The 13,858-nt window shown below is 45.8% G+C and overlaps 1 protein-coding gene across 1 annotated transcript in view; it reads right to left on the minus strand.

Annotated features, from left to right (window-relative positions):
* C5_2H6orf52 (chromosome 5_2 C6orf52 homolog) overlaps positions 1-13,858 on the minus strand; it is a 187,686-nt gene that overhangs the window by 97,859 nt on the left and 75,969 nt on the right. The window lies entirely within an intron of this gene.

Consider the following 13,858-nt stretch of genomic DNA (forward strand, 5'->3'; position numbering starts at 1 on the left):
AATATTGTGCTTAGCCAGCGCCGAATCCAGGGCCAGCCAGATCTTGAAATAACAAGGCCACGTCTCCTTCCCTGTGATATTAAGGAGCTGCCATTTGGCCTCCACCGGTCATCCATCCTTATGAAGTTGATAAAGACACTGTAAAAAGATTAGGCACTGGGTACTCCTGACTCACAGGTATGCAAGTCTTTGGGAAGTATGGCATTTGAATATATATAACGATTCCTCGTTTACATCTGCTGCTCCAAACAAATGAGAGCAGACCCAAGTATTGTGCATATCTTTTTGTTTTATTCACGCACAAACAGCCTCGCCAGTACGCGTTTGGGTAGTTGCCTGCCTTGATCACATGACAGCGTTAGGAAGTATGATCGCCTTAATTAAAGTGACAGTGCATACCAGTTAATTGATGGAAATGGAAGAAATATGTGCTTGAATGCTTAAGTTATTCTAAGAACGTTGGTGATACAATTATTGGCTTAAATGCATATTGTACATCTATAAAATGTACTTCTAAATTACTTTAAATACATAAAATGAAAACAAAAATCCAGGTCTAGTAATAATACATCTTACTACAATTTCCTTGGCACAAATGCTGCTATGGACAATCACCAATATCTCACTTATTTCCAAATCTCATCATATAATTGATTAAAATATAAAAGTGCCTACCAATGTAAATACCTTAGAGAAGTGCTAAAACCAATGAAACGGGATAGTGCTAAAACTAATAAAAAACGAATTTCGGAATATATGTATCCACAAATGTCAGGGGCATCATGTATTGATAATGTCTTTTTGTGCACTACTGGGCATGCCCTGGCAATAAATCTTTAGTGCAAAACATAGCCTGTGCAAACTAAGCAAGCATATATGAGGGACAGGATTAAACCTAATAATTATGCAATTGATTTCCACAGTTGTAAACATAGACATAGAATATGTAGCTAAATAAATGCATATAAATATCAATAAATATACAACTCAATTGCTAAAACATGGATATATACTCTGATCCATACCGTCCCTACTACATAAAATTCATTAGTTTATGTTCTATGTTTAGAAATGATCCTTGAATATATTACAGATTGCAAATAGCTGGACAGTTTTTTAGACACCAGTTTTGAGGATAATATTAAAAACAATAAATAAACAGGTTCAGTTTGGGCTTGAGGTCCAATTTTCTGCTAGCCTTATGGCTAGGCTTATGGAGGCAAGGGGATTTAGTATGGAGGTTTCATAAGTAAGTATAAAGGTCCTCACTTGTATTCAGGCCCTCCGGATGTTTGGTATCCAACTCGAATATATATTGAGTTTCCAGGCGTCTTAACTTCGCTTCCCTGTTTCCCCCTCTTTTTTCTGCAGGTATCGCATCTAATACATAATATCTAAGATGCTTGAGATTACTTTCATGTTGTTCTTTAAAGTGTCTCACCACAGGGTAGCTAAGGTCATTGTTAGTAACTGCCCATGTGTGTTGTAGGATCCTTTTATGTACTGCCAATTTGGTGCTACCAATATATTTTAAATCACAGCTACATTCTAGAACATAGACAGCATACTCTGTTCTGCAGGTCAAATGTTGATTGATGGTTCAAGGGCTATTATTAAAAGTTGCGCAATATAAAGATTTATTAACACCAAACTGACATGCCTTACAACTTGTGCATTTAAAATATATATATGGCATGGCTAAGCGCCAGCAAAGATGGCTGCTTAGTAGAAAGCTCCGTCGAAGCTAAGCCCGATTCCCCAGAAATCCGGCAATTATCCTGCATGCAGCACTAAGACCAGGTCGGCGGATCCTCGCTATAGCCCGCAGCACCGGATCCCGCAATCCGGAGACTCGGAGACGTCCCTGTTGCCGCAGTGTGCCGGAGGCAGGACGATACGCCTGGGAGCGGCTGAGGGGCGTGAAGCGAGCGCCTCCGGCTATCGCCTACGCGTCGCCCCGGTTTGGGGCCTGTGGTTGTGCTTGCCGTCGGGGGCGCGGCTGGCCCTTCGCGCCCCCTGTTGAGTCCGCACTACCGGCGAAGAGGGACCATGTTCCTGGTGTGCACCAGGGGCTGATGGGGGTGCCCTCTCCTACGTTGATGGCACCGCATTGTGTTTCATGCCTAAGGATCTTCAGCCTCAGATTGAAGTGGTTAGTGAAGCAGGATTGAAGAAACTTATTCAGCTCAGGAGAGTGAAAGAGTCAGTGGGCATGTTCAACTAGCTACTGCATGCAGGTACAACATTATCTGTGGAAACTACAAACCGTCTCTTGGATTTAATATGTTTTTATGGAGACAGAGAGCTGCCTCGTGGGGACCAACCAGAGGAAGCGGAGGCCTTCGACCTAGAAGACGCAAATCATAAGGCGCGGCCGACGTGGCGGTCCGGGAATCGAGCGGCTGCATGAGTCGTCCACCCTGAACCCGGGCCGGGAAACGTCGCACCTTCGCCCGGCGGGAGCGCCGACCTCTGGGAGCAGACCCTGCATTAGAGCCCTCATCAGGCCTCAAGAACTCCTGTATGGACATTGGGCGGTTGGACTAAGCCCAGAGGTTGGCGGTAAGAAAGGATCGCAGCTTGCTGCATGCCCCTGCGAGAATCACAAGCCGATGTGGAACTGTTAATGACCCAGGCCTTGCATTCATGATCATGCCTGCACCGGCCCGGCGGCCCAGGACAGTATGGCTGTTCCGCAATAGGCCAATGGGCACTCCTCTACGCATGCCGCAGTGAGATATAGCCGAGACCTGATCTCCACTGCCCCTTTGTTGGGAAACCTAGTATAGAAGGGGGACAGAGTGTCTGGCGGCCTGCGACGGAGTGGGGGTATCGCGGCTCACCCTGCAAAGAACATTATTGGCTGTATTACGATCTGGCTGCACAGGCCATTGTACAGGGAAGGGGCCCCAGAAAAGTGCGTCTATTCTCCCTCCCTGCGGGCCGGAGTGTGGACTGGGTGCTGATGGCAGATGAGGAGGACCTGGGCGAGGGAAGACGCGCGTGCCTGACTGGGACGTATAGGTCTACCCTGCTGTTCGCGGGTGAAAACTGTAAACGGGGGCTGCGCAGGTATATCACGGTGAGACGAATCCGCCGGACGAAACAGAGTGCTACCCGCTTGAGTAACGTGAAAAGATAAGGGAAGTGAGCGCACTGTATTCCCTGGTAACCAGTGGTCTGCAGAGGGGCTCACAAGATGAAACCTAAAAGGGGCGGCGGCTGCCCAGAAGAACAAGCTCGACAAGTATGCGATCCCGAGGTCAGCCCACAGACAGAGGGTGTGGCGGGGGAGCAACCAGCAACGGCGGAACCCTCCTTGGCTTCCATAATGGAGGCTATACAAACCCTAGGGACCACCCTCGAGACAAAGATCGACAAACTTTCCATTGAAATGAACCTTTTGCAGGCGGATCTCAACAAAACTTCGGACAAGGCCAGAAGTAATGAAACGGATATCAGGGAGCTCCAGGCCTCCTCTAAGAAACTCGAACAGAGGGTTAACGAGCTGGTCCACCAGCACCGTCAAGTAGCCTTGAAGCTCGAAGACCAGGAAGGGAGGGCCCGACGGAACAACGTCCGCATAGTGGGTGTTCCGGAGGGTTCGGAAGGGCCTAGTGTGGACTTATTCCTCGAGGATCTGATTCTTAACTGGCTGAAACCGAAAAGGCTCTCTGCTATGTTCTCCGTTGAAAGGGCGCACCGTGCGCAGATCCCTAGGCCCATGCCTGGAGCCCCGCCGCGAACCATCATCGCGAAAATCCTCAACTATAGGGATCGGGATGCCATCCTGCAAGCGGCCAGACAGATGGGAGATCTCAAATATGAGAACGCTGTAGTCAGGTTCTTCCCAGACTTCACGCTCAAGGTGCAACTGGAGCGGCGATCTTTTGATGGAGTGAAAGCGGTGCTTCAGGGTAAAGGTATCAAGTACAAGATGTTCTTCCCAGCAAAACTCAAAGTAATTGATGGCAGTAAATCCTCCTTCACCGCGCCCTCGGAGGTTCAGGACTGGCTGGACAAAGTAGCATCGCAGATGCGGCGGGGGACGACTGGAGCAAACCCGGCCCTAATCACAGGGCTCCCTGGATAGCAGGTCTGATACGGACAGGACAAGTCAGCGCTCATGGCGATCACGATCCCGCAGCCCAGACATGGATGGCGCATAGAGAGTTAGCTGCACGACGGGGATCGGAGGGCTGCGTTCACAGAGGGTTGCCGACTGAACTGTAATGTATAATTTTTCTGTGATCTTTGGGGGGGGGGGGGAGAAGGCTTACTCGGAACTGTACTAATGGCATAGGAGCTGCTTTCTCCTCGCAGGGAAGGGCGTTAATTTACAGGGGAAGAGCCAGAGACATCGTCTAACTTTAAAGACTCGCATTGCACGGGCGGATTGTTCATCCGGCCACGGAACATTGAGAGACACATCCGATAGAGAGGATCGGGGAAGTGCTGCAGGGGACATAGGTGCCTGGTTTTGGTGTGCATGCATATGTCTGAAGAGTTATCACAGATATGGGGAATGGCGCTCAGTGGCTGGAGCTGGTGCTAGCGCACTTCCTACCTAACAGTACTGGGGGGGGGGGGGGGGTTCACACCTTCCCCTATTTGGGGCGAAAGGCGATCTGCTAGTTGGGGATGTGGGTAGTTGTAAACCTACGTGGCAGGGTAGCAGGGTGGGAGGGGATGCGGGGGGGGCCTGCAGTTCAATGGTTCTTTGGGGCGGGTTTGTGAGGTTCGAAGGGGTGGGGGGGGGGATTTGGTTGGTTGTGTTGGGAATGTTGCGGTGGGACGGGGCAGTGTTGCAGGCACTATCGAAAACGTACTGACATAGCATTCAGAGATGACTTCGAGGTGGGATAAGATCCTTAGTTGGAACGTCAATGGGTTGGGAGACAAGCTCAAGCGAGGCATAGTACTCCAATTCCTTAAACCGCACCTCCCACATATTGCCTTCTTGCAAGAAACGCACCTCATTGGAAACATGTGCCACGCCCTGAACAGATGGGGTTATAAACTTGCTGTACATGCCGGCTTCACCACGGGATCCCACGGTTTGGGCATCTTGGTACGCCGTAACTTTCCAATGGTTATTGAACACTCACAGACGGATCCACTGGGCCGCAATGCGGTGCTCACGGGAAAGTGGGAAGGACGCACACTTAACTTAGTGATGGTCTATATCCCACCGGTTCTCCAAAATCAATCCTACCAGGACCTGAGCAAACTTCTCCTTTCCCTCCCCGAGGGGCAGCTTCTAATTGGGGGGGGAGGGGGGGGACTTTAATGCAGTGGTGTCAGGGGAACTGGATAGACACTCGCCTCGACACACCGCGGCGGGACACATGTGGCTCTCCAATCTTTTGGAGGCGGTTGGGTTAGTTGATATATGGCGTACACGCCACCCCAATCTACGGCAGTAAACATTCATTTCAGGACCCCACCATACATTTTCCAGAATAGATCATCTCCTTACTCCTTTGCAGCACGACACCACGGTTCAAGAGATTAAGCACCTGGCGCGAGGTATATCGGACCACTCCCCTCTGTGGGCGTACTTAACCATTGGGGAACAAAGAGTAGGAAGCGTGGCACCCATAAACCCTTGGCACTTACGCAATCCCGCGATCAAGGGTAAGATCGTCTGTTCGATAGTGCAATATTTCAATGATAACGTTGGGACAGTGAACTCCCCTGCTATCCTTTGTGAAGCATTTAACACCGTAGTGAGAGGTGAAGCCCTCTCCCAAATTGCTGGCCAACGTAAAGAAGGGAGGCGCAGATGTCTGCCATCGAACGCGATCTTCTCGCGCTAGAGGGGGAAGCACAGGTGAACGGGACCCTAGAGACTCAGCATCAAATGCAGCTTAAAGCGGCTGAGTATAAGGACCTAGCTACTGAGGCCGCTAAAAACCTAGCGAGAGATAGGAGGCCGACTATGATCAAGAAGAGAAAGCGGTCAAGTTAACTGCCTGGTTGGACAAAAAGCAGAAAAACTGAGAGGGTGGTGGCCGAGCTTCAGACTTAGGGGGGCCCCCCATTACTGAACCTCAGGAGATAATGAACGAATTTGCAGCACATTTCAAATGAGTATATAGCAGAGGAACGGACCGATCGGAGGAGGATTCCTTCGTACTCTTAGCCGACATAAAATTGCCCATACTTACCGAGGATGAAAGGGAGACATTGGATGGCGAACTCACCATCGCCGAATTGGCAAAGGCTATTAATGACCTGCGGCCGGGGAAAGCCCTGGGTCCCAACGGCCTCCCTATTGAATTATACAAGCTCAACCCTGACTGCTTGGGCCTGCATCTTAAAAATATATTTGAAGATAGTAGAACTCTGGGGAGGTACCGGGGGACCAACGGGTCGCCACCCTGGTGGCTATCCCTAAAGAAGGAAAACCTAGGGACATGTGCACTTCATACAGGCCAATATCGTTATTAAATGCGGAGCCCAAAATACTGGCGAAACTCCTTGCAAATAGGATTAAGCCAATAATAACCAAATTGATTCATCCAGACCAATCGGGCTTCATGCCGCACCGTAACACAGCGCTCAATCTGAGACGGCTCCACGGGGTGATGGGACGCTGCCACATGCTTCAGGAGGATGCGGTCGTGGTATCGCTGGATGCTGCTATGGCATTCAATACGCTTAAATGGCCTTATACGATGGCGGTCCTTAGACGGTTGGGCTTCGGTCCCAATTTCATTGGGTGGGTGCGCCTCCTCTATACTGAGACATTAGCCCAGGTGGTTGTGAACAACAAGATCTCCAAGATTTTCATACTGGAGAGGGGGACGCGACAGGGTTGCCCCCTTTCACCATTGCTCTTCGCCCTCTGCTTGGAGCCCCTTGGATAAGACAAGACCTCTCATTAGGAGGGCTAAGATGGACAGATGGGTGGTGAGGATCTGATCTCGCTATATGCTAATGACATCCTGTTGTATCTTGCCTCCCCCTCTAAATCCCTCAGAGTGGCTCTAGATATCTTTACAAGCTTTGGGAAAAACTCGGGGTACAGTATTAACTGGGGGAAATCGTTACTCTACGTACTACGCGGCTCCCCCCCGTCCATTCCGTGTGACTGCCCGATCTAGATAGCCACGGAAGGGTTCAGGTACCTTGGCATTTTTATCTCAAGGGATGTCGCGGCCCGTTACGAAAAGAACCTCTTGTCACCTCTGCAACGGTTCCAAAGGGAGACGGCCATCTGGAAGACGCTCCCGCTGTCGTTATTGGGTCAGGCAGCGCGGTTTAAAATGATGGCGCTGCCGCGGTTTTTTTACGCCCTCCAAAATTACCCTGATTTAGTCCCACATAAGTATTTTGCGACTATTGAGGCCACACACAGAGACCTTCTTTGGAGTGGTATGCCACACATATCACTTTCAAAACTTACACTGGGGTGGTACGACGGGGGTATTGCACTTCCCGACATCCGTAAATACTACTGAGCAGCACATCTCTCGGCTATCAATCAGGGCAACTATGGGAGTGGGGATGATCCCGGATATGGGATGGACAGGTGGCTCCTCCCTGGGAGGGAACTTTGAGGCCGCACTGTACTCAAAACCGAACAAGTACCATCTTACAGGGCCCACAAAGCACACTGTCCAACTTTGGCACATTGTGAGCCGGAGACTGAGATGGGACGACAAACTCACACTGGTGACTCCGCTCTGGGTTTCAGAGAAGCTGGGCTCCCTGGATCACACCAAAGGATTTCACAATTGGGACCTGATCGGGATCTCCCATATAAGGGACTTGTGGGGGCCTACTGGAGTGGTGTCCTTTGCCTCCCTACAGCAAACTTATGAACTGGCGCAAACAGAGTTCTTCCGGTACCTGCAGATCAGACACTCGCTCTAATCAAACATACCACAAGGAACAATGCTCCCTGAATCCTCACCTTTAGAGGACAGACTGCTCGATGGTCATTTGCCGGAAAGGGCGATCTCTTCAACGAACAAAAAGCTTATTCACCATACTCCTGACCCATTAATTGCGCTACGTAGAAAATGGGAGGCTGATGGTTTGGAGATTGATAATGAGGAATGGAGAGAGGCACTTTCATCCCACAAAAAGGTGGCGATCACGGCAAAGCGGAGGTTGATTCAACTTAAAATACTACACCGTGTATACATCACAGGTACGCGACTAGTGCGGATGTGGAGGAGTGCGGACGGGCTGTGTAGAAGACGGTGTGGGGAGATGGGGACATTTCTCCACATAATATGGGAATGCCCTCAAATACAAACATACTGGAGGCAGGTACACGACCGTATGAGTGCGGTCTGGGGGGTAAAATTACGACCTGAAGTTAAAAGGTGCCTCTTGAACATCTGGGAGCCCACTGATCTGCCAGTTAAAGGGAGGCTGTGGGCAACACTGGGTCAGGCCATTGCAAAATGAAACATAGCACGCCTGCAGGGAGCGGGGGCACCTCCAATGATTAGCGAATGGAAGAAGGGCATGGACTGGTGCATGCTGCAAGAGAAAACAGTTTATTCTGCACGGGGTGCCCGAGGAAATGGGTGGCGGTCTGGTCAAAATGGAATGAATACCGGGGGAATTTGTGCGAACCTCCCATGCTCCCTTCCCTGGACGAACCACTTACATTATAATGCTGATGTACTGCTACATGTTTGACTACCACTATCCTTGAAGTGATCTTTCTGTATACCAATCCGGAGCTGCAACACTGTACAACATATATGTGCAAATGTAACAAGACCAACAAGTTTATTTTTTGGTAAATAAAAAGCTTTAAAAAAAATATATATATATATATATATATATATATATATATATATATATATATATATATTTATTATCTACTGGCGGAACGAACTGCGTTAAGTGGGCGCGCACACCACAAATGGCGTAAAGTAACTTAGCATTTACAAAACCGTACAAATTCACTGAAAAAACCATAGGTTTCACACACGTTATAGTTAGGAATTAGCATTTAAAAAACCTTGCAAATTCACTGAAAAAACCATAGGTTTCACACATGTTATAGTTAGCTGGACATTTTACTGATAAAAAAACCAATGAAATTCCCCCGTTATAGTTACTGTAGGCAACTATAACTCACGCGACCGTAATCCTCTGCTGATGACATATATGTCTTTATGAAAAAAAAATATTTGTAATATATGTATAGCTAAAATTTAATGGAAGAAGACATGGGCAAATAAGTGTCTAAATACAGTATTAGCATCAGCAGAGGATTACGGTCGCGTGAGTTATAGTTGCCTACAGTAACTATAACAGGGGAATTTCATTGAATATATATATATGAATATATATATATATATATGAATATATATATATATATATATATATATATATATATATATATATATATATATATATATATATATATATATATATATATATATATATATATATATATATATATATATATATATATATATATATATACACATATCCTACTGGCGGTCGCCAGTAGGTAGTTATAGTTAGGACCCTGTTTCCATAGGAAAACCGCAACATTCTATTTTGAATAACTTTGGCGCCGGTCGACGAATCCTCGCGAAATTTTCAAAACTAATGGGGCGCTACGCTCCGCTCCTACCCTGAAAGTCTCGGGGGGATTCGTCAAGCGGGGGCTGAGATAAAAGGGGGGTCCCAAAACGCGTTTTTCCCATGCATTTTTCCATAGGACCTTTAGACACAGCTACAGCCTGAACGGCTGAACAGAGTTCCTTGAAATTTGGCAGAGAGGTAGTCTACAGGTCAAGGAAGTGCCTTTTGTAGGTTTGGTGTAAATCTGTTCAGTAGATTCTGAGAAAATAGCCTTTAAAATCAATATATATATCTGAGCCAGCTTACGGTGCGCTTACGGTAAGCTTACCGTACGCGTGCGGTGACGTGCGCGAGCGCGATTCTGATTGGCTGTTAGATCTTAGTAAACATTCGAATCGTTCGAAACCAGGAAGCGGCGGCCGCCATTTTCTCTCTCGCACTCTTAAGGGATGAGGAAAAACAAAGGCAAAAAACATGAAACGGGACTGTTTAGACAGCTCCTTACCACCTAGCCTTGATTAATGGGTCCCCACAATTCCCCCATGGGCAAAAATCAATTTTTTTTTTTTCGAAAAATCGTCGATTACGCTTACCGTACGCGTACGTTAAAAAAAATCAAATAAAAAAAAAATATTATCCACACTCTCCCCACCCCGTGTGCAAACGGTGCCTGTGGCCAAATACAGATGTTAAAAATGTAAAAGCTTACCTTTCACAGCGAAGCGCATAATATGTCCTCCAAGTGCGCACGGTGCGCGAAGCGCATCGTGCGTACATGGCCCATCCACGGCACTAACTGCGTAAAGTGTGCGCGCGGTGCGCGAAGCGCACCGCGTGCTCACTGTGCGCGCACGGAACGAACTGCGTTAAGTGGGCGCCACCCCGTGTGCAAATGGTGCCCGAAGGGCACCATTTGTGCATGGCATATCATATTTGTAGAAAATGTAAAAGCTTACCTTTCACAGCGAAGCGCATAATATGTCCTCCATGTGCGCACGGTGCGCGAAGCGCATCGTGCGTACATGGCCCATCCACGGCACTAACTGCGTAAAGTGGGCGCGCGGTGCACGAAGCGCACCGTGCGCGCACAGAACGAACTGCGTTAAGTGGGCGCGCACGCCACGAATGGCGTAAAGTAACTTAGCATTTAAAAAAACCTACAAATTCACTGAAAAAACCATAGGTTTCACACACGTTATAGTTAGGAATTAGCATTTAAAAAACCTTGCAAATTCAGTGAAAAAACCATAGGTTTCACACATGTTATAGTTCGCTGGACATTTCACTCGTAAAAAACCAATGAAATTCCCCCGTTATAGTTAGTGCAGGCAACTATAACTCACGTGACCGCAATCCTCTGCTGATGCTAATACTGTATTTAGACACTTATTTGCCCATGTCTTCTTCCATTAAATTTTAGCTATACATATATTACAAATATTTTTTTTTCATAAAGACACATATGTCATCAGCAGAGGATTGCGGTCACGTGAGTTATAGTTGCCTGCACTAACTATAACGGGGGAATTTCATTGGTGTTTTACGAGTGAAATGTCCAGCTAACTATAACATGTGTGAAACCTATGGTTTTTTCACTGAATTTGCAAGGTTTTTTAAATGCTAATTCCTAACTATAACGTGTGTGAAACCTATGGTTTTTTCAGTATATATATATATATATATATATATATATATATATATATATATATATATATATATATATATATATATCACTGAAAAAACCATAGGTTTCACACACGTTATAGTTAGGAATTAGCATTTAAAAAACCTTGCAAATTCAATGAAAAAACCATAGGTTTCACACATGTTATAGTTAGCGGAAATTTTACTGATAAAAAACCAGTGAAATTGCCCCGTTATAGTTAGTGCTGGCAACTATAACTCACGCGACCGCAATCTTCTGCTGATGCTAATACTGTATTTAGACACTTATTTGCCCATGTCTTCTTCCATACATTTTTAGCTATACATATATTACAAATATTTTTTTTTCATAAAGACACATATGTCATCAGCAGAAGATTGCGGTCGCGTGAGTTATAGTTGCCAGCACTAACTATAACGGGGCAATTTCACTGGTTTTTTATCAGTAAAATTTCTGCTAACTATAACATGTGTGAAACCTATTGTTTTTTCATTGAATTTGCAAGGTTTTTTAAATGCTAATTCCTAACTATAACGTGTGTGAAACCTATGGTTTTTTCAGTGAATTTGTACGGTTTTTTAAATGCTAAGTTACTTTACGCCATTCGTGGCGTGCGCGCCCACTTAACGCAGTTCGTTCCGTGCACGGTAATATTTTAATTTTTCGTAATTTTTATAAGCCATGCACAAATGGTGCCCTTCGGGCACCATTTGCACACGGGGTGGAGAGAGTGTGGATAATTTTTTCTTTTATTATTTTTGTTTACAATATTTAGTTTTTTTCACCTCTAATAAGCCCTGTACATTTCGTGGCCTCCGGCCACCAAAAGCACAGGGGGTGGGATGAGTGTGGATAGTGTTTTTTTTATTTCCATTATTTTAACGTACGCGTACGGTAAGCGTAATCGGCGAAATTAGCGAAAAAATAAAAATTGCATTTTTGCCCTTGGGGGGGTCTTTGGGGACTCCCTCAACATGGCTATGTGTGTGGGAGTTGTCTTTACAGCCCCTTTATATGATTTTTGACTTTATTTTACAATGTAACTCTCAGTGCGAGAGAGAAAATGGCGGCCGCCGCTTCCGGGTTTCTGCCGATTCGAATGTTTACTAAGATCGAAGAGCCAATCAGAATCGCGCTCGCGCACGCCACCGTACGCGTATGGTAAGCGTACCGTAAGCGCACCGTAAGCTGGCTCAGATATATATATTGATTTAAAGGCTATTTTCTCAGAATCTACCGAACAGATTTACACCAAACCTACAAAAGGCACTTCCTTGACCTGAGGACTACCTCTCTGCCAAATTTCAAGTAAATCTGTTCAGCCGTTCGGGCTGTAGCCCTGTCTAAAGGTCCTATGGAAAAATGCATGGGAAAAACGCGTTTTGGGGCCCCCCTTTTATCTCAGCCCCCGCTTGACGAATCCCCCCCGAGACTTTCAGGGTAGGAGCGGAGCATAGCGCCCCACCTATTTTGAAAAATTCGCGAGGATTCGTCGACCGGCGCTAAAGTTATTCAAAATAGAATGTTGCGGATTTCCTATGGAAAAGGGGTCCTAACTATAACTACCTACTGGCGACCGCCAGTAGGTAATTAATATATATATATATATATATATATATATATATATATATATATATATATATATATATATATATATATATATATATATATATATATAGATGTGTGTATTTCTTTGTGGACGCGTTTGTGGGTCACTGCATAGTTTTCATATGGGTTGTTTTATAGGATGATGGTGGATCTCTGTTCTGTTTGTCTGTCACAGTATGCAAATATTGTCATGGCTATTTTGTCTACAGGTGCTTCATTCTTAAAATATATCTAAAATAAATAGTTATGAAAATGCACAGATGAATTGACTTCAATTGCAGCAGTTGGAGGTCCGAGATTATGCAATACAACTTTAAATCTCTGTGTGTTGTCTCCTTATACATGAATACCCTTTCTGTGTGGTTATGTAACTGTGTGTTTGTTGCTTTACTCCTACTGTAGAACATATGATAAAACCTTTTTTTTAAAACTGACTCTCTCAAATGCACTACTCGGTCTCATCCTATACCTCATTCTACTACTATGATCTCCAACGTAACCTCTGCTGGACTCGCTCTTCCTCTACCCCTCCTTGCCTCACCCAAAGCCTCTTTTTTACTATTGTGATCTCCCAAAACAACTCTCTCTAAATTCTTCCCACATGAATCCCTCCTATGACTCATCCCAACCCTCATTTTACTACTATGATCTCAATAATCCCTTTCTAGAGAGACTTCCCTCCTCCATCTCTCCTTTACGCATCTCAAACCTCATCTTACTATGATCTCCCAAATAAACACTTTTTAGACTCTTCCCTCTTCTATCCCGCCATTATCCTACTCAATCCAGACGAACAGACTTGCATGTCCACCACTCAAATTAACTCATATTTCCATATACTAATCCACCATTAATCCTTCGAGTAGCATGCTACTCGAAGAAAAGCATTTTGACGCCTTGTCAGGGGTACAAGCGCTATATAAATACAATTACCATTGTGACTGTAGGGTATTATGTTTTTTCTAGCCTACTTCATTCAGCATAGCCATGTATTCAATTGCATTTGTTAAATGTGCGGGA

This window comes from Triturus cristatus, chromosome 5_2 (genome assembly GCF_964204655.1).
Source record: "Triturus cristatus chromosome 5_2, aTriCri1.1, whole genome shotgun sequence".
NCBI lineage: Eukaryota > Metazoa > Chordata > Amphibia > Caudata > Salamandridae > Triturus > Triturus cristatus.